General features: G+C 48.3%; 1 protein-coding gene and 1 long non-coding RNA gene across 19 annotated transcripts in view; one reads left to right on the forward strand and one right to left on the reverse strand.

Annotated features, from left to right (window-relative positions):
- Positions 1 to 18,440, forward strand: part of KIAA1217 (KIAA1217 ortholog) — a 493,175-nt gene that overhangs the window by 239,869 nt on the left and 234,866 nt on the right. The gene's annotated exons all lie outside the window — the stretch shown is intronic.
- The window catches only part of LOC142487754 (uncharacterized), a 40,948-nt gene continuing 25,229 nt past the window's right edge, over positions 2,722 to 18,440 (reverse strand). Inside the window, exons 3-4 of the long non-coding RNA XR_012799303.1 lie at positions 5,250 to 5,345; positions 2,722 to 2,957 (exon numbers count right to left, since the gene is read on the reverse strand). This is a non-coding gene — a long non-coding RNA (uncharacterized LOC142487754). The remainder of the gene's footprint in view (positions 2,958 to 5,249; positions 5,346 to 18,440) is intronic.

Consider the following 18,440-nt stretch of genomic DNA (forward strand, 5'->3'; position numbering starts at 1 on the left):
TAATACCATCTGCAGTGGATGCTATCAGCAATAAAGAGGATCTTGTTTCATATACCCCTACCTGAGTCTACAGTCTATCGGGTAGGTGTAAGAATGATGACTTTCACAGTGGAAGTGGAAATCTCTTCAAATGTGCTTTGCAAAATGTTTTGCATTTTTTTTTTAACTTTTCACGGTTTAAACGTCACAGGTCTCAAAAACGTCACAGGTCTCAAAAAGTCACCAATGTTGCCTTAATTTAGGGCCGTGCGACCTGCACATTAACTTTTATTGATTGTGGAAAAAAAATTCTACATTTTTTGCAAAATGTTTTGTAAAAAAATAAATAAAAAAAGCAAATTACGTTGGGACCGCAAAAATTCAGTAACAATGTCAGTCATTTCTACCACTGAGGATTCCTTACATCAGGGGTGCGCAAACTGGTGGGCACAAGATTTTTCTGGGGGGGGGCGCAGGCGGTTGCAGAGGCCCCACGCTTTTCCCCCAGGCATTTAATTAAATGCCGGGGGATCGCATGAGGCCCCTGCAACACTCCACTTACCAGGATTCAGCAGTCTGTGTGACGCATCGCCATGGCAACGCGGCGGCAAATGATGCCGTGGGTCACATGATGTCACATGACCCCACAGTGTCATTTGATGCGGATACAAGATGGGGGAGTGGGGGTGCGAGAGCCAGGGAAGGGAAGACGGGGGCACAGCTTCAAAAGTTTGCGCTCCCCTGCCTTACATAATGACTAATATTTGGGACTGAAAATGATTTTCATAACAATACCATGAAAATAAACTTGACAGAATATTGTTTACTTGACGGATTTTTAAAATATAAACAGAGCCATCATTCTGGGATTGCACACATTGTGACCTTTGACCCTATGACTTCTGAGAGGACATTGCCATACAAGGAGCCTTACACGTCAATTAGATTTGGGGGGAAAAGGGAGCAAAAGGGGTATTTATGTGCTAAACGGGCTGTGGTGTTAACATTTTTTTTTATTTCAAATTTTTTATTGGGTTTTTCAGAGGGTAGGGTACAGCATAACATATCACAACAAACTGGTACAGAAGTCATTAGTTATTTTTTTAACAAATTGACAATAGTAGAGCTTCCGCACAACCTGTTAGGATCCGAGAGTATCAAGCCCTCCTCTCTGTCTGGAGGGGGGATGTCTATGGATCTGCACCGTCTCTCCTTTTCAAGAGGAATAAGGATAGTTAAAAGGGAGAAAGGAAGAAAGAGGGGAGCGGGAGAGGGGGGGGAGGTTTGGGGGGAGGGGGGTATGGAGCGGCATAAGAGAGGGCCTGCCCAGGGCCCGACATCCACCGAGCTCTAGAACAGAGTTTGAGAACTCTATGGGGGTTTAATCATATGGCCAAGCTTCCCAGGTTTTGTTGAATTTGTCTAGTTGTTGTTTTAATCGAGCTGATAGGAGTTCCACAGACTTCCCTGATTCTGGTGAGGACCCTGTTGGGTGGTCTAGTTTTTCCATTTTGCCACTATTGAGCGGCGGGCTGCCGTTAGTACAAAGGATGTTAATTTTTTGATCTGAGGGGGGAGGCCTTCTATAGGCTTACCCAACAGAAACGACACCGGATCCAGTGGGACCTCCACCTCACTTATCTCCTCCACCATGGTTCGGATCATATCCCAAAAAGGGCCCAACACGGGACAGGTCCACAGTATGTGTACCAGGTCTCCCTGCTGGCCGCATCTCCCCCAACAGAGGTCTGACAGGCCAGGGAAGGCTTGGCTCAGCCTACTCGGGGTGAGGTACCAGTGGAATAAAATTGTATAGATATTTTCCTTGTTGGTGGTACAAATTGAGGTTTTGGTTGCGGCCTCCCAGATATCCTCCCAGTCTTCTCTATCTATTTCTATATTGAGGTCTGCAGTCCACTTAAGCATATAGCTATTGTTGACGGGTATCAGGGCACGTGCTAGTCCCATATAAATCCCAGAGATCAGTCCCTTCCGATGCTCCTACTGCACATATCTTTTCAAAGTTAGAGGGGCTTTCAAACTTGGAGTTGTGGGAGATCGTTGTTAAGAAGTGTCTGATCTGGAGGAAAGTGAATAGGGGGAGACCCCCAGGGGCATATTTTTCCTGTGCTTCGGAGAATTTCATAGGCCGTCCTTTGATTAGCAGATCGGACGCTTTTGTTATATTGGCTGCTTTGAACAATCTGAAGTCACTAGGATGGCAACCCGGGGGGAAGTCCAGATTGCCAAACAGGGGGGTCAGAATTGAAGGGGAAGATGATAAGCCAAATTTAGTTCTTGTTTTTGACCATATCCCCCATGTACATCTCATTGCTCCCAGGCCCATCCTGCCCGGCGTTGTCTCACACCCCCCAACCCCCGCCCACAAAAGAGACGGGAGAGAGAGGGGAGAGATGTAGGAGGCTTCAATCTCCAACCAGCTTCTAGACGCTGGGTCATTATTCTATGTGGCCATCTGTTTTAGGTGGGCTGCAAGGTAGTATTTGGAAATATCTGGTATTCCCAGACCTCCACTCTCTCTCTTGGTGCCATCATAACCGATCATTCCACTCGTGGCTTTTTCCCATTCCAGATAGATTGGAGTATATTATTTTGGATATTTTTGAGTTCAGCTCCTGGGACCTGGGGGTTAACATTTTAATCTAAAGGCTGAAGCTTTAACAAAAATGTGCTACAACAATCATAGTCTTACTAAAACGTCATTTGATGCTTTAATATTTAAAATATAAATGTTGGTTTACTTAAACAGGAACTGATTTTGTTTCTTGGGCGCTGGTTGTATGGATGCAGGAAGTAGGAATACTTTTTTGTGATAGAAGTGGTATATCTGTATATCATTGGAATAGAACGGTGTGTAAGCCTAGCATGTCTCATTAACATACCTGCTAATTGGCATGAATAAAGGCTGACATGTTCATAGTGGTTCTCAGCAGGGAGAGGGAGTGTCTGAGGAGACCCTAAAGCAAATGGGATGCACTTAAAGTTTATAAAAAATAAATAAAAGCACAGTTAAGAAAAAAACAATTAACAAAATAAATTAGATTGAGATCAACAGGGAACTGGACCTCCTACTCTGAATGATTAGAACAGTCTTCGTTTGTCAGCAAATAGTACATTTATTAAAGAAAATTATCTCACAGTGAGATGTACTCTAGGTGATTTGTATTTTGCGCTTATTTACCACATACAGTCATATGCGACAACCTTACAAATGCAGTTGTACTTACATGTTCCAAATTGGAGGGGGAAAACGCATTTACCTTCTGACGTTTTGATGTTGGCCGCATTATTCAGTGTAAAATCTGTTTTAGTTTGGAGCAGGGGGGCTCAACTTCAGTCCTCAAACCCTCCCAAACAGGTCAGGATTTCAGGATATCCCAGCTTCAGCACAGGTGGCTCAATCAGAGGCTCAGTCAAAGTCTTTGACTGAGCCTCTGATTGAGCCATCTGTGCTGAAGCAGGGGCTGATATGGCCATCTGTGTTGAAGCAGGGACTGATTGAGCCAACTATGTTGAAACAGGGACTGATTGAGCTACCTGTGCTGAAGCTGGGATATCCTGAAAACCTGACCTGTTGGGGGAGGGGGGGCTGAGAACTGTGCCGGTTTTTATCTGTGCTGGCCACAAATGCACGACGGGTAAGTTCTGATCACGCATGCGCATGAACGGTCGTCAAATGCTCATTGCGCATGCCCAGCTTGCAAGTGCTAATTGCGCATGCAGGCGGCGCTCACGGTTCGTGCATGCGCAGACGGCACTTGCCTCTGCTCATGTGCAACATTAGTCCCTGTTTTTCCCGGGATAAATATAGTCACCCTACTTACTGTATATATAAGAGACCCTGCCTATTCCATAGTGAAAGTAGTATCTATTGTATTATACAGTATATATATGCTTTTATCTTTGTTGTGCTGTTTTAAGGCATGATCCCTTTGGGCCCTTTGCCCAAAGTAATCAGATAAGGAGCGGGTCAGCGAGTAAAGACACAGACTCTGTAAACAATGACACTGAGGTTGAATTAGGGGAACCTCGTTCCAGTCCTTGTGACCTTGGGAAGTCACCTCAGGCACCAAAAACATAGATAGTAATATTCTGGATCCAGGCTCACTTGTATCATGTGAGAAGATCCATGTAGCTTAACTCATCCCCTTGTTAAAGCACACAAAGTCCTTCTATTTTCTTCAACTTTATTGAGTGGGGTTAACAGAAATATAAACGTACTTGCATATAGTTTGTGGTAGGAAATGTCTCTTGTGAGGAGAGGTATCCTAATTGGCTTTGGTATCAGGGGAAGTGCTTCCCCATCATGTTATATATGATGAGAATGTAAGGGTATAAATAGCCACCCCTTATGTTCGAGAAGAAGGTTCTTTAGAGTTCGTACTGGGGTCCTCACTAGGAGTCCTGTAAATATGTTTGTGTGTTTAGTACTATGCATATTACATTTAAATATATCAGTTCTGTAGTATTAGATAATACTTACAACATTTTTATTTTTAATTCAACGCTGAATGCCATTTTTAATGAGTTTTAATACACAGAGCATCCTTTCATTTCTATAGCAGGTTTTAGCACACCTTCCCAGCAGTGCAAGATATTTGTAACACTATCCAATTTGTGATAATGTTTTGCCAATATTCCCAGCAATTTGAGCTGCAAACTGTAACAATAGATAATGTTACCTTTAGTAATATGCGAATACATTGTAGCTGCTGAGTTACACTGACTGAAGAATTGAGTGAAATTGAAAGGCAGCCATTTAGTGAACCCGGGGAAGCAGGATCTTTGCTGATCGATCACGGGAGAACGAATCAATCTGCAGCTTAGGAATTCGTTTTCAATTAAGGTAATCAAAGGCTGTATATAGTAAAACAAAAAAAGTTTTTTTTTTTTTAAGTGCCGCTTTGATTGCTTCTTTAAGATGTGTCCTGTCACCCTTTGTTGTTTTCAGTTAGTAATGTGCCCTTCTAAGAATGTGCTAAGGGAATGAGGGACCTTAAGTAGTGGGAGAGGGATGCCACTTCTCCTGGCCTCATACGAGTGCCCCACCGCACCCTGACCGCCTCTGTCCTCACCGGGTTGCCAACGCTGCAGCCCGTATTCATGTAGAACGCCACCGTCCAGCGGGTTCTCGTCACATCATAGCCTCCATGCAAGCGGTGCCCACTATATCCTTTATGATGGCCCATTAAGTTATATACCTCCCCCGCACTAGTGGATTTAGAAAACTGCCACCCTTATGCACTTACCTGTTGCCGCGCTCCTCCTTCGTGCCGCCGTCCTCATTCAGCTCTGGTTCTTCGGCATTGTAAGCCATGTCAGTCTCGTCGTCCCACGGTTTGACGCTGCAAAAATGACATTGCAAAGTCACATGGCGTCGTGTTGGCCCAGCAACATGTTAAAGGACATTTTGTCCGAAACGCGTTGGAGGCTGCACTACCCCCTGGGGTGATGTCTATTTTTGAATAAAGAATTTTGCATTTTTACCACCTGGTTCCCTGGCAAGAGCGCTGCTTTTCTCTTTCTCCTGGTTACAAGAACTTGTTTGTAATTAATTCTTTGGGTGCCTGCATCTACAATTTACTATAGTTATGATGAGGCCAATATCTGAGATATCAATGGCGGTCTATGTCCCAGTTACCAAGGTACAGTCCTACTTAGCAAGCTTTATAGCAATAAAGTGGATCGAGTCTGCAATGTAACACCTTCTGTACCAGCCTATCTTCAGTAATCTTCCGGGAGTGAGATCAAAAGCCTCATGAGATTACTGCAGTCAAATGGAGCAGGAGACCAGAGGGGAGCTCCAGAGGAGCTGTATTCTCAATGTTTAAGCAGCAAAGGCAAAGTGAGCAGCCGGGACAGGAGATGAGCAGGCAGTGGCCGATTAGGGTTGGGGGCCCACTGGGAAGTTCCCTGGCAGACCAGTCTGACTCTGTCATCCTCTGCCTGATGATTGTGGGGGTGACGAGTACTTCTGTGGGCAGAGAAGTTGCCATCATTCCATCCAGGTGCCCAGCCCCAGACGGCCACCCAATCATCAGGCAGAGGAGCACAGAGTCGGACTGGCCCACAGGTGAAGTTTCCAGGGGGCCCTTAACCCTAATTGGCCCCTGTAAGTGTTCAAGTATAAAACTTTTAACACTCAATGCAACTTTTTGGGAACTGATTTAGTTCAGAAATGTGTCCTAGCTGACATTCTATTATATACTTTGTACATCATATGAGTCTATGTTTCTAAGTACTTTGTTGTTTGTATTTCGTAGCAATAATGCAGTGAAAACATGGTTGTGTGTTGCATTTTCTGTGTATATTGTGATGCCCACACCATGTTGTAGCATCTTTTAGTCCCAGATTAAGGCAGGAAATGTAGTATTTCTCTATATGTTTTTTTTTTTTGCAAGGATAAATAATACACTAATGGGCCCACTGTCCCTTTAAGTCAAAACAAAATAATAAAATAAACGCCTACTCCTCTTAGGAGACTAACTACACATGCAGCTTCAGTCTTTACTACCTGGATGGACAGCTGAGCTGGTCACCACCCCAAACAGGTATTATTATCACTGAACATATACAGTCTCTGAACACGGCAATAGTGTTTTGCTTATCTGTAACTCCAGAGTTTGGAGCAGACGTCCCTACTTCAGTGCGGCCTTCCTTCTTAGGGGAGCTCGGCCCCACAAGAGCTCAGAGAATCTCTCCTCTGTAAGACCAATGTTAAGGACATAACATCCCTGCTTCAGCACGGTCTCGCATCCTTCCTTCCTCTTCCTGGGATTAACAACTCAGGCAGTCCCAGCAGGCTCCGCAACCACTGTCCAGCAGGCCTAGGGGCTGTTCCAGCTTCCACAGCTGGGGAGAACTCTTCTCTGTCCCCTTCTCTGGGACAGCAGTCTCTCGCATTGTGTATAGTCACTTCCTGACTTTCAAAAATCCATGAGCAATCAGGAATTCAGCCTTCTCAATTAACCAGCAGCTGCTGCTGGCTTCTCTACGGAGATTAATTCTCTGTGCATTGGAAAGTCCCATAGCTGCCCTATTCAGCTCCTAGAGGACAGTGATGGTATCACAAAATGTAATCACATATAAATAGCATACATACAGAGGCGGAAATAAGGGGGACTCGAATGGAACAGCTGCCCCAGGTGCAGCTTTTTAGGGGGTGTAGGTTGGGCCGGTGGGCAGTTAGTCGAAGGATAGCAGCAGTGGAGGAGGGAGCAGGAAGGTGGTGGTGGCAGTAGCAGAGAAGGAGGGCGGCAGAGGAGGAAGGCGGTAGAGGAGGTGGTGGCAGAACCTGCCGTAGCGGTTTGACTCTGAAGTCAGTTACAACTTCTGGTGACTGCCGCCATTATACCCTCCTCCCCTCCCCCTATGGGTAAGGACATGACTACTTAACGGAGAGGGGGGGGGGGGGTGAGTGAGAGAATGGGGGAGAGGGTGAGAATGGAGGAAGAGGGGGGAGTGAGAGAATGAAGGAAGAGAGGGAATGGTGGAGGAAGGGGGTAAGAGAATGGGGGAAAGGGAGAGAGAGAGATGGGGAAGAGAGAGAAAATGGGGGAGGAAAGGGGAATGAGAGCACGAGTATGAGGTGGCAGAGAGGGGGGAGGGAGCATACAAATGATTCACAAATACAGTTACACATTACAGGATGGTTTTTGCCTTGTTTCTCTGAAATAAATTGGAGATGGGGGGCTGAGTTGGTGGAACATGCCCCAGGCGTAGAAACACCTTGTTAATTTCTATAGCAGGCTTTAGGTTGGTATGTATCTTGGGAACCAGGGGGTTCCTGGAGCTGAAATTAATGGGGTTCATCTCCAGAGACCCCTGCTTCAATGCTGTGTAAAAAATAATAAAAAACTCTGATCTGTTTGGACTGCTGCATCAAGGGGAAGGAGGACTGTGGCTGTACAAGCACTTACTGAACACACACAAGTCTAACTTTAAAAAAGAAAGAAAAAATACTTATGTCTAATTTAGCTGAAAGAAAAAGGTATCAGTTACCCAGATGCGACCCCTTGATTATGTCACTGGAAATAGTTCGAAAAAAATGGTGATGTGAAAATAGCGCTAAGAAGATAATAATGAATAATGGACCCTAGCTAGGGATGGACCCCCTATTGGGGTACTGGGCTGCCTGGTGGAATCTGATAGCACAATCAGGATGAGATACAAGAAACAAAAGGGATACCGGCGCCTTGAAAGTCCAAATGGATGATAGTCCTAGAAATTCCAGAAAGGAGGATGAGTGTCCAAGGAGGTGACTTTGCAGTTTCCTCAGTCTTTAAGTAGTCAGATATGGCTTCATCCGTGTGAAGTGTAATATGAAACGAAAAAGAGAAAATATAGTGCGACACAGCAACATAAAATATATGAACACAGACCTACAAAACAATACAAAACAACAGGACTGACATCAAACACACAAAGGCAAGGCTGAACATAAAAAGTTACTTTAATACAACTCTAAAATGATATAAAATGGATGGAGGAAAAACTCAAAGTTTGCCAATCCGGAGGGGTAAAGCCGGAGCGCTACTCACAGGATGGCTGCTGGTAATAGGCGATGGTTAATGAGTGAGGGATGGAAGGAATCCTCCTCTGACCGGATCGTGCAGTAGACAGGCGTGCTTCTCCGTATTCCGTGCCTCTGTGACGTTTTCACAATGTAATATTATTAGGTTCCCTCATATTTTTTCATTTTTATTTTTTGTATATATTTAGTTTATATATAACTATCTGAGAGACCCGGCGTTGCCCGGGATGTAATTTTGGGGGGGCGTACGACAGGGTTGGGCTTCCCCCCCCCCTTGACAGCTAGGTGGGTGAGTGAGTTGACTGAGTGTGTGGGTGGGTGGGGTGACACTTGACTGAGTGGGTGGGTGGGTTGGTGACTGAGTGGGTCGGTGACTGGGTGGGTGACTTTGGGTCGGTTTGACTTTGGGTCGGTGGGTGGGTGACTTTGGGTCGGTGAGTGGGTGGGTGACTTTGGGTCGGTTTGACTTTGGGTCGGTGGGTGGGTGACTTTGGGTCGGTGGGTGGGTGACATTGGGTCGGTTTGACTTTGGGTCGGTGGGTGTGTGACTTTGGGTCGGTGGGTGGGTGACTTTGGGTCGGTGGGTGGGTATATGACTTTGGGTCGGTGGGTGGGTGACTTTGGGTCAGTTTGACTTTGGGTCGGTGGGTGGGTGACTTTGGGTCGGTGGGTGACTTTGGGTCGGTGGTTGGGTGGGTGAGTTGGGTCGGTGGGTGAGTTGGGTCGGTGGGTGGGTGACTTTGGGTCGGTGGGTGGGTGACTTTGGGTCGGTGGGTGGGTGACTTTGGGTCGGTGGGTGACTTTGGGTCGGTGGTTGGGTGGGTGAGTTGGGTCGGTGGGTGGGTGACTTGGGTCGGTGGGTGGGTGACTTTGGGTCGGTGGGTGGGTGACTTTGGGTCGGTGGGTGGGTGACTTTGGGTCGGTGGGTGGGTGGGTGGGTGACTTTGGGTCGGTGGGTGGGTGGGTGACTTTGGGTCGGTGGGTGGGTGACTTTGGGTCGGTGGGTGGGTGACTTTGGGTCAGTGGGTGGGTGGGTGACTTTGGGTCGGTGGGTGGGTGGGTGACTTTGGGTCGGTGGGTGGGTCGGTGACTGGGTGACTTTTTCAGGGTCGGTGACTGGGTGGGTCAGTGAGTGGGTAGGTGGTGTCAGTGAGTGGGTGGGTGGGGTCAGTGACTGGGTGGTTTTGGGTGAGACTGGGTGGGTGAGTGGGAGACTGAATGGGTGGGTGAGTGGGAGACTGAATGGGTGGGTGACTGGGAGACTGAATGGGTGGGTGAGTGGGAGACTGAATGGGTGGGTGAGTGGGAAACTTAATGGGTGGGTGAGTGGGAAACTGAATGGGTGGGTGAGTGGGAAACTGAATGGGTGGGTGAGTGGGAAACTGAATGGGTGGGTGAGTGGGAAACTGAATGGGTGGGGTGAGTGGGAAACTGAATGGGTGGGTGAGTGGGAGACTGGGTGGGTGAGTGGGAGACTGACTGGGTGGTAGACTGACTGGGTGGGAGACTGACTGGGTGGGAGACTGACTGGGTGGGTGAGTGGGAGACTGACTGGGTGGGTGAGTGGGGACTGACTGGGTGGGTGAGTGGGAGACTGACTGGGTGGGTGAGTGGGAGACTGACTGGGTGGGTGAGTGGGAGACTGACTGAGTGGGTGAGTGGGAGACTGACTGGGTGGGTGAGTGGGAGACTGACTGAGTGGGTGAGTGGGAGACTGACTGGGTGGGTGAGTGGGAGACTGACTGGGTGGGTGAGTGGGAGACTGACTGGGTGGGTGAGTGGGAGACTGACTGGGTGGGTGAGTGGGAGACTGACTGGGTGGGTGAGTGGGAGACTGACTGGGTGGGTGAGTGGGAGACTGACTGGGTGGGTGAGTGGGAGACTGACTGGGTGGGTGAGTGGGTGACTGACTGGGTTGGTGAGTGGGTGACTGACTGGGTGGGTGAGTGGGTGACTGACTGGGTGGGTGAGTGGGTGACTGACTGGGTGACTGACTGGGTGGGTGAGTGGGTGACTGACTGACTGAATGGTTGGGTGAGTGGGTGACTGACTGACTGAATGGGTGGGTGACTGACTGAGTGGGTGGGTGACTGAGTGGGTGGGTGACTGAGTGGGTGGGTGGGTGACTGGGTGAAAGTGGGTGACTGGGTGAAAGTGACTGGGTGGTTGTGTGGGTGACTGGGTGGTTGTGTGGGTGGGTGACTAAGTGAGTGGGTGGGTGACTGAGTGACTAAGTGAGTTTTTGGGTGACTAAGTGAGTGGGTGGGTGACTGAGTGGGTGGGTGATTGAGTGGGTGACTGGGTGGGTGTGTGGGTGACTGGGTGGGTGTGTGGGTGTGTGTGGGTGGGTGGGTGACTGGGTGACAGTGCGTGGGTGGGAGACGGTGGGTGACTTACCTTGACCCCGGGGGGCAAGAGTGGCAGGAGGCCCGGGCCGCGCTTCCCCTCCGTCTGGGAGCCGGCGCACGTGAGGGGGAGAGCAGGAGGCCCGGGCCGCGCTTCCCCTCTCCGGTAGCGGCGCACGTGAGGCGGAGTCCCGGGTCGCGCTTCCCCTCTCCGGTAGCGGCGCACGTGAGGGGGAGAGCAGGAGGCCCGGGCCGCGCTTCCCCTCTCCGGAGCGGCGCACGTGAGGGGGAGAGCAGGAGGCCCGGGCCGCGCTTCCCCTCTCCGGGAGCGGCGCACGTGAGGAGGAGAGCAGGAGGCCCGGGCCGCGCTTCCCCTCTCCGGGAGCGGCGCACGTGAGGGGGAGAGCAGGAGGCCCGGGCCGCGCCGCGAGGGGGGAGGAGCCTGTAGTTTGCAGCTGAGCAGGAGGGCCGCACTTCCTCCGCGGCGCACAGTGAGGGTGATGGTGCGGCTGGGGATGTTGCAGAGCGTAGGGATTTGGGTGAGGTGGGGAGGGGGGAGAGAGTGAGGGGCACCGGGAGAGGAGGGGGGGGGGGTGTGTGGAAGGTGAGCTGCGGTCCAACTGACGGGGGAGAGAGAGAGAGAGAGTGTGTGTGTGTGTGTGTGTGTGTCTGTGTGTGTGTCTCTGTGTGTGTGTCTGTGTGTGTGTCCCCGTCCGTCCCCTTTGGCCCGTCACTCCGCCTCAGGCCAATGAGAGGTGTGCGGGGGCGGGCGGCCCAAGGGACCAATGAGATTTCCCCTAGGGACACCGGACATCCAGGCAGGCAAACATACAGTGCTTTCAATTATATATAGTAAGATTAGCATGTTTGTTTGTTTAATGTTAATGTTTTGTTCTTTGTTCTGTCCTTTCCTGGTTTTGCAAGGCTGTTCAAATGTCAGCGTTTTTTTATTGTTAGCCATATAGTTATTGCCTTATGTTTCCCTTAATTGATAGGCCAATCAGAACTTTTACGTGAGGATTTATACCAGGCACCACTGGCATAACTCATACCCCCTGAGGAAGTGTGCGCAAGCGCACAAAACGCGTAGGGTGTTTTCATATCTTGTTTGGACGTTTTTACGAAGAGGAACGTTGTGGCTTTGGCTCTGAGATATCGGAGCAGTGGAAGGAAGGATCTTCGCATAGCAGTCCCGCCCACCAGTGACGGAGTATCCGGTGACGTCACTTCCGGTTGGAGCGTCACGGAGGCACGGAATACGGAGAAGCACGCCTGTCTACTGCACGATCCGGTCAGAGGATTCGTTCCATCCCTCACTCATTAACCATCGCCTATTACCAGCAGCCATCCTGTGAGTAGCACTCCGGATTTACCCCTCCGGATTGGCAAACTCTGAGTTTTTCGTCCATCCATTTTATATCATTTTAGAGTTGTATTAAAGTAACTTTTTATGTCCAGCCTTGCTTTTGTGTGTTTGATGTCAGTCCTGTTGTTTTGTATTGTTTTGTAGGTCTGTGTTCATATATTTTATGTTGCTGTGTTGCACTATATTTTCTCTTTTTCGTTTCATATTACACTTCACACGGATGAAGCCATATCTGACTACTTAAAGACTGAGGAAACTGCAAAGTCACCTCCTTGGACACTCATCCTCCTTTCTGGACTTTCTAGGACTATCATCCATTTGGACTTTCAAGGTGCCGGTATCCCTTTTGTTACTGGAAATAGTTCACTTCGGTCCTAGGAGCGATTGCCCCTTTAGATACCACCCCCTTGTGATCCTGTGCCGCAGAAACCTGCATCATATTGTCAGGCATTGCAGCACCCCAAGCACTAAAACATGGAGGGATATAGTAACTTCAGAGAGAGTCACGGTCGAGGGCTCTCTGTGAATATTTTTGGCTCAGTTTTGTTTTGCTAGAAGATAAAGGCTCTGAACGAATTAATCTTGTTTTTTTAATCTTTTGGTCGTGTAACTTCACAGCAGGGGATAGGGGAAGCAATGACACGGCTTTATGCAAAAAAGCTCATTCACCCCCTGAAGTGAAGAGATTAAATCTGTGGATTTACCACTGTACTTTATTATTAGATTCGATTTATTTAAAGGGGCAATCCCTTTCAAATGTACTAATGGTAGTGAGATACTTGAGTTACCAGGCTGGCCAACCTGTCAAACCTTTTCCCTGGGTTCTGGCCCACTCACCCCGGAGCAATGACGATATATGTATCAGCACGTCCCACCTTCCCCCACATGATGTCCCGATTCACATCAAAAACATGGTGAGCAGAAACTTTGGAGAGCCTACTGGCTACTCTATTTTGTCTGCATCCAGCAAGTGTTTGCACAGTTAGTGACCCGTGTTTCCTCTTCCCCTAATCTTTATTGGCTGTGTTAGGCTGCACCCAGGGTGGAGTGAACCACGCACGCACGCTCATTCTCGGCGCGAACCGAGTGATAACTCTGAATGCCCTTGTCCAGGGTGAGGGTGCAGGCACGTGCCTTTGCTGCTTGGCGAGACAACCACATTTGATTTGGCTGCTCGCTGATGCTTCACGTGAGCAGTTCGCCCAATGAGGGCGACCCAGCTCCGTGATGTCATGGCCGCGCCCCCCGACACGTCCCTCACGTGCGTAGCTAGCTGGCCAGAAATGGCCTGGCCGAGTAGAGCGCATGACGTCACGGTGCTGGAGCGCCAGCGCGCCGGCTCCCAGCCTGGCCGCAGCCTTATGTGAAGGGGGCATTAGGGTAAAGAAAACATGGCTGACAATCACTTCCCACTAAAGATTCAATTGAACAAAGACTAGTCGGCTCACATGCCACAGGCCTGCCAACTCGCACTGATTTCCTGTGACCGTGAATATCACCAAATCTGGTGGAATATTAAAAATCGTAAAATTATATGGAAACAAATGATATATGCGACAGACACGTTTGACAAACTTTCAGATCCCAATGTAAGATAGTAGTATTAACCATATGACGTCCTCTGAATTATAGGGGATGCCATTACTGGACACGATTTGGAACAGTAGACTTCCTCTTTCGTGCCTAATGTTCTGGGTTCCGACTTGAACATGTTACCACTACACTAGCTGTCACATGGTCCTGGGGCCAGAAGGTTGGTGACACTGGCGACACGGACGCTTGTGCAGCGTAAAAGTAACTCGGAAAATTAGCTCACTGTTGCAATAACCTCAAAAGAGGTTGAGAACAAAACGCTGAAGCAAAGAACTAAAAAAATATATATGTCTTTATACATCTCTCCTTGCAAATCATATAAGCATTTAACCAATATTATGCTCTGCTGGCCCCATGATGATCCTCACCATTTACTCACAACTTTTATTTAAATAGTCGACATCTGTTCAGAGCAGTACAATGAAATAGCAGAGTGGAGTCACCAGAAGCAAAGTGAATGTCTACAGCCACAATACTTCACTTTCTATGTAAACATATGTTTTCTACTACTCATGAAACACAGTGATGATGTACTTGCCAAACACCTTCTGTCCTAGTTCTACAATGCACACTGACACTAACCCGTTTAACATTGGCAGGTAGAAGTCTGCTTTTAGGAGTATCCTGGGACTAATATTGCTGGATATAAAACTGATGCGTGACCATCCTTTTCATTGGACATTCCTGCAATGCAAAGCGACAGCCCAATTTAGCAACATATACTGCAGCTGAAACAGTAGTGGGACTCAGCCATATAACTACAGTTACTTCTGTAGCATTTGAATAGTTCTTTCAAACTTCACGATATACAGTAAGAACTTTTACCTGGTTATTTGAGCTTATTGTATATTTTTTCTGCTCTCACACTGCCAGCTCTCCCCAGGGAAAGTTGCATGTTTTCCCCTGTTCCAAGCAGCCAGTGCCCCTGTGTATATTGCAACATAGTTGTTACATATTACTTTTTCCACATGCCACTAGTCAATTGCCCTGGCAACCTCCCAATGCACATAGTTGAGATTGGTTTAGCCGTCTTGTCACGGTAGCTAGTGATAGGTTATAATATACACAAAATATCTGGGTTGATTTGAACACGACTTAGATATAATAAATATAGTTTATTCCTTAAAGCTGCAGTTCAGTCTTTTTTTTTTTTTTTTTTTTTTAATTTATTTTTTTACTTCAATAGTTTTATGTGGGCAATCTCTAATTACGTAAAGAACTGTATAGCTGCAGGTCAATTCGTTCTCCATGTATTGATAGGTCGAAATTTGGTGACATAATTAGTGAAGGGATCTGTTTATATTCTGCTTGTCTGTCAGTGGAAGCTCATGAATATTCATGAGCAATCCTGCACTGACATGTGCTAGAGGGAGGGCAGGGCTGACAAAGGGGTGTGCCAGGGCGTGTGACAGGACATGAAGGGGCAGTGCCTTAGCAAATGGCTGTTAAAATAGAATACAAGAAAATTGGTCTTTCAAAGTTGTTTTTTTAAAAACAGAAAATGCTAAAAGTATTTTTTCTTACTACAGAACTGATTTATTACAAAAAAAAACCACACATGCAGGATATTGACTGAACTGCAGCTTTAAAGAAGGTGAACACACAAGATGGTACAAATAACAGACAAAATATAGCACTTACTTAGGGGTTGGACAATGAAGCAATCAGGTACAGGATTGGCAATTCATTCAGCAATACAGGATACAAATGAAGACATCACGAAGGACACTGGGCATAGAGCTTACACTCGTTTATATGGAGTTTCAGCCCCATAGCCTAACATGAGGTGCAAGGCATTGGATGACAATTATCTGTACCCAATCCCTCCTTGCCACCTCACTTGAGAGGCAAAGTAATACCTGCCCACTGGGTGTGCATTATTCTAATCAGTGGCTCATTTCCCTAGCCCCCCTCCCACAAGACTGGCGTCGCCCAGTCTGCTTGGGATAGGAAAACCTTTGTCCCAAGGTGTGAAACACAACACTTATTACAAGTACCCACGTCCTGCTTACCTTTATGCTAGCATACACAAGCAGGGCGGGGGAGCTTTTGATCAGGGAGTTTATTGTAGACCACTTGTCGCCCCCCCTGAGCATTAACATACCATATGGGCTCTGGCTTCCCCGGGCTTTCATACCAGACCCAAAATACAATACATTCCTTAATATCTAAATATATTAAACTAATCCGTTTGGCTGGGACGAGCGGGCCGAAACTTGCCAGACCCGCATGCCTGAGGGGACTCTCCATGGTGGCCAAGTTTCAACTCGCTGCGACCCACCGGACCGGAGTTATACAAACACAGTTTAAAAGCACATTACAAAAGTGGCTTTTTTCTGCCATGCAAGTCAATATCAGAAACCTAAATTTTACCATTACCCTGACTCTGTTCTGTTGCCCCGAGAGGGTCGCTATTTGCCATGCAATCCTGCCGGAACTAGGACTACATGGTGACCGAATCTCAGCCCTCTAGGTTGAACAGAACCGGAGTTATGGGTTCCAGGTTTCGGCTCATTTCGACTTAGTCGTTTTCACTCGTGGCTTTTCTCCATTAAAATCAATAGGGCCGGCGCCGCCATAGGATTCAATGGGACCTCCGCTACCATTGAAGTTAATGGGAAACACACACTTTTTCACAGTTAACCCTACTCCGTTCGGTTGAGGGGAGAGGGCTGGAAATTGCCATACAGTCATGCCGGAGCAGTGACTACATCCTTACCAAATCCCAACCCTCGGGTCCCCACGGAACAGGAATTATGAGTTTTCAGTTTACCTTGTTTCACACTGTGTTTGAAAGCCACGCGGCTTTCTCCGCCATTACGGTCAATGATAGGACCCTCCTGGCCGGTGCGACCCTTTCTCGTCGCCATTAATTATCGGACCCTGTTGGGGTCAAGTGAGGGGGTTCCTAACATCTACGGGCAAAAGGAATTTTATTTCTAAGTGCCCTAGAACAGAAGTTCCCACGCCAATTGGCAGTGAACTTGACCGAGGCCCTAGTTCCCACGCCAATTGCGCGATCAAAGCTCTTTTTTGACAATGTTTCCGCTCTTGCGGTTTTGAGGTCTGGCTGGCTGCCAGCTCGTCGAGGTCGGCTTCCAGGAATCCCCATTGAACTGCATTACTCCATTCACTTTCAATGGGGAACCGCCGCTCCTCCTCTCGAGCGCCACCTGCAGGTCTTCTACGATATCAGGCCCAAATTGCCAGAATCTCCATAGGGTTACATGGGCTGTAATCGCGACCTATGGAGAGACTGCAAAATGGAGCCTGCAAAGGTGGGAAAAGGGAGAAAGGGACAAAGGACCATAAACACAGAATTAACATTAACCCTTTCCCTCCCACATAGATCCCAGTGTATGGGTTGGTGCAGACACTGGAATGGGAAAAATACATATTGACAGGGGGATACACAGTTGTTGCAGCAGCAGGGGCATAACTACAGTACTGGACATCATTCCAGTTAACCCCTCGCCTCCCAGGTGAGGGCAGGGGGTGGCCAAATGACGTGTAACCCCTTTAATACCTGGCCAAACCCCCTCTCCCATGTCACCTCTCCCCCTGCCCTTCTCTGTATATTGTTATGCCCCTTGGCTTGTTCCTGTCTGGAAAGGAAAGTGTTCCCTCTCTTTTCAACAGCAGCCAAAGTGAATAGACACATCTTCCACTGCTCCCTTAGAAAGGGGTTCCTTTTTACCTTCCCCTCAGAGGAGCACTTCCGCTGATACCAAAGCCAATTAGGATACCTCTCCTCACAAGAGACATTTCCTACCACAAACAACATGCAAGTACTTTTATATTTCTGTTAACCCCACTCAATAAAGTTGAAGAAAATAGAAGGACTTTGTGGGCTTTAAAAAGGGGATGAGTGAGGCTGAGGCCCCGCTGCGGTCGGCGGGGCACGTGGGCCACCAGATCCTTACCTGATGTGTGCTTGTCCCCGCTGCCTCCTTCCGACAGGGCTGACTGCATGCTGTGACGCGTCAGCCTGCCGGAGCTACCAGCGACTTGTGTTTTGTAGCTCTGATGCGTCACGTGGTGCACGAGTCAGCCAATGAGGAGGGGAGGAGGAAGGAGCTACGGGAGGGAGGCGGCTTGGGAGGAAAGTCTGTGAGTTAGACAGCCGTGCATAGCTCTCCATCTCTCCCCCCCCCCCCTCCCGTGCATAGCTCTCCCTCTTCCTCCAACCTCCCAGCCCATCTCCCTCCGGTGCCCACTGGCTGCCCCTGCTCTGTGTTTTGGCCCGCCCCCGACCCGTTTTGGACACGCCCCCGCGTCGAAATTTTTTATCTGCAGACCGCAAATCGCGGTGCAGTAACTTGTACGCGCTGCCGGCAAGCAAGGCGGCCATGCGGGCGCGTGCAGCGGGGCCTTAGCCTTAAGCTACATGGATCCTCTCACATGCTACAAGTGAGCATGGATCCAGAATATTACTATCTATGTTTTTGGTGCCTGAGGTGACTTCCCAAGGTCACAAGGACTGGAACGAGATTCCCCTGATTCAACCTCAGTGTCATTGTTTATATATACCCGTACATTCTCATCATTCATCACATGATGGAGAGGGATGCAACTTAAGTGAGCCCACACAGTTAACCCCTTA

The sequence above is a fragment of the Ascaphus truei genome, chromosome 2 (assembly GCF_040206685.1).
Source record: "Ascaphus truei isolate aAscTru1 chromosome 2, aAscTru1.hap1, whole genome shotgun sequence".
NCBI lineage: Eukaryota > Metazoa > Chordata > Amphibia > Anura > Ascaphidae > Ascaphus > Ascaphus truei.